The sequence below is a fragment of the Alexandromys fortis genome, unplaced genomic scaffold (genome assembly GCF_014885135.2).
Source record: "Alexandromys fortis isolate MF-2015 unplaced genomic scaffold, M_Fortis_MF-2015_v1.1 scaffold_12, whole genome shotgun sequence".
NCBI lineage: Eukaryota > Metazoa > Chordata > Mammalia > Rodentia > Cricetidae > Alexandromys > Alexandromys fortis.
The window spans coordinates 20860671-20863730 of record NW_026067937.1 but is presented as its reverse complement, the minus strand read 5'-3'; the positions used below and the strand labels follow the sequence as shown (position 1 = coordinate 20863730).

Below are 3060 nucleotides of genomic sequence, written 5' to 3'. Positions count from 1 at the left end.
TTTGGTTTTTCGAGACAGGGTTTCTCTGTGGCTTTGGAGCCTGTCCTGGAACTAGCTCTGTAGACCAGGTTGGCCTCAAACTCACAGAGATCCGCCTGCCTCTGCCTCCCGAGTGCTGGGATTAAAGGCGTGCGCCACCACTGCCCGGCTCTCAATTTTGGTTTTAAATGTGAAACTGAAACAAAAAGTATCTTCAAGGGGCTGGAGAGATGGCTCAGAGGTTAAGAGCATTGCCTGCTCTCCCGAAGGTCGTGAGTTCAATTCCCAGCAACCACATGGTGGCTCACAACCATCTGTAATGAGGTCTGGTGCCCTCTTCTGGCCTGCAGGCATCACACAGACAGAACATTGTATACATAATAAATAAATATTTATAAAAAAAAAAGTATCTTCAAATTCATTTGAATTTTTAAGATTGATTTTTTACAAGTGATGTCTAAGGGTATGTGTAAATGAAGACATGTGCCTATGGAGGCCTGAGGTTTTGCTTTCTCAAAACCTAGAATTCCAGGCAGTTGTGAATGACCGGACATGGGTGCTGGACAAACAGTTTGGGTCCTCTACAAGAGCAGTATGTGCTCTGCCCCTCTGAGCCATGGCTCCAGCTCCTCATTAGAGTCTTTAGATAACCTACAGACACTCTAAAATTTCCATCTTCAGTCACCAGGGATTGAGGATAACGTATCTGTCAACAGATAGATCATTTACTCTCTTACCTAAGATGTCATTGGTTCAGATGGTGTTTCTGATTTCTTTCCTTATTAATAGTACTTGAGATCTAACTTCCTGAGAAGTCCTGCCTTCACCAAAAGTTACTGAATTTGATCACATATTCATTAGGGTTTTAGTGCTGTGATGAGAAACTATAGTCATGGCAACTTCTATAAAAGAAAACACTTACTGGGGGCAGACTGAGAGGTTCACAGTTTTGGTCCATTATTGTGTGGCAGGAAGCATGGCAGATCCCAGGCAGACGTGTGTGAGGGCCACAGTTGTGAGCCTGCTCCACCTTGACTGGAGGTTAGAGAGGTTGAGCTTATTCTTACTCTTTGACAACGGATGTGGCTACAAACAGGGTATCTACAGCTGTGAGGATAAAGGAATCCTGAATATTGGGAAGTCAGGCTACAACTGAAGCGATGGAGGAAAAGTATCCAAGATAACTGTGGCACTGTCAAAGACGTTACCCTAGCTGGTGGGAGTCAGGCTATATACACAACAGTAAACAGAAGGTATCCTGGGAACCCAACGCTGTGAGAAGAAATACTGAATGCCAGGAAGTCAGGCCTTACCTGCAGTTGTGTTCTGGTGGGGGTACGGTCCCCAGCATGATGTGGCAATGTTGCTCCTCTCTGAGTCATTAGAGCTGGGCTCCACTCTACTCTGCTAAGAGAACTTCCCAGCGGAGATGTCCATCACCACACTGCTCTACCCCCTCAGGGAGTTTCCCCAAAAACTTGTCCATCACTTTCCTAATCTTCTCCACTAGTGACTATCACAGCAGAAATGCCCATCACTTCTCTGATCCGCTCCACTAGGGAATTTCCCAGCAGAGATGTTCATTTCTACTTAGCTCTGGACCAAACTGTTACTTCTCTGCTTCTCTCACCTAAGAAATGTTGCCACATTTGCTGTGCCCCCGTGATGGAGTATCTGAGCAGAGGCATCCTTTGCTTCTCTGCTCTGCTCCACTAGGGAGATTGCATGCAAGGTTTCTGCTCCGCTTGAATGAAGGTTCTCCACCAAAATCTGGCTCAAAAGATTTATTTAGGAGGTATGAATCCAGGAGAGTGGCTGCCTCTGGCAGAGTAGAAAATGGCAGCTGCCTTCTGTTAGGCACAGAGACTATATGGGGCTCCTTAGAGGCAGAGTTTTCCAGGAAGAGTATTTTGAGGGTAAGAATTGTTTGGATTTCAATTCCTGAGTTTTCATGCTGTGATTGGTTGGTTGTGTGCTCAGGGACTGGTTGGTTTTCCTGCACAAGGATTGGATGATTTCAAGCTCAGTACTAGGTCAGGGGTAGAGTGTGAGTTTTACTTTGATTTTAGGCCCAATGTGCCTTTCACTGGTTCTGCTGTTAGACCTGTGCCCAGAGACTGAAAAGCATAGCCCCCTTCCATGTGCGATTCCTGAGATGCAGGAAGCAGTTCCCAGTTGAAATAGGAGTGGCGGGGCTGCGTTCCCAGCACCCCGGCCGCCTGCTAGCTTATGCCCGAAATAACAACACACAAACTGTATTCATTTAAACACCTCTTGGCCCATGAACTCTAGCCCTTACAGGCTAATTCTCGCACCTGGACTAGCCCATTTCTAATGATGTGTGTAAGCACCCCAAGGTGTGCTTACTGGGAAGATTCTAGCCTCCGTCCATCCTGGGTTGGAGCTGCCTGGGAGAGTGGAGCCTGGCGTCTCTGCTCCAGAGAGCAGAGCTGTCAGGTCTCTCCAGGAGCAGAGCAGAGTCTGACCTCACTTCCTCTTCCGCCCAGAATTCTATTCTGTTTACTCCTCCCACCTATACTTTAACCTATCAGGGCCAGCCAAGCAGTTTCTTTATTGCTCAATGACCTTCCTCCATCAGTTCCCTCCAGGTAACCTAATGGCAGCTAAATGAGCATGCTACTTGAGTACCAAGGAGAAAACATCTATGTGCGCCAAAGGACCACTATTATGGAATCTGCTTACGCATTTGACAATGTTACAGATGATTCTGATTATGGCAATTCTGCTAGTGCACTTGTTCTTCATCTTCTTTTTCTCTTTCCTCACTAGTAGCTTCCAAAAATATAGATGTGCTGTACAATATGAGTCTTTGTGATCAGAGGAGTGGGCAGGCATTAAATCTATGAAGCACATTATGGGAAAAAACCTGGCTGATGAAAGAATTGGGGAAATTTGGCAAAATGCAGAAATTGTTTTGTTTACCTGATTATAAAACTTTGCAAAAGAATTATACTGAAACAGAAAAGAATTCGGTTATGATCAACAAAGTTCCTGAAAAATCTAGGGCTTTAGGGCTGACTGCCTATGGCCTTATAAATCAAATTGTTATGACAATGGAGT

General features: G+C 45.5%; 1 protein-coding gene across 1 annotated transcript in view; it reads right to left on the bottom strand.

Moving 5' to 3' along the window:
- The window catches only part of LOC126504547 (zinc finger protein 431-like), a 150428-nt gene that overhangs the window by 69171 nt on the left and 78197 nt on the right, over positions 1-3060 (bottom strand). The window lies entirely within an intron of this gene.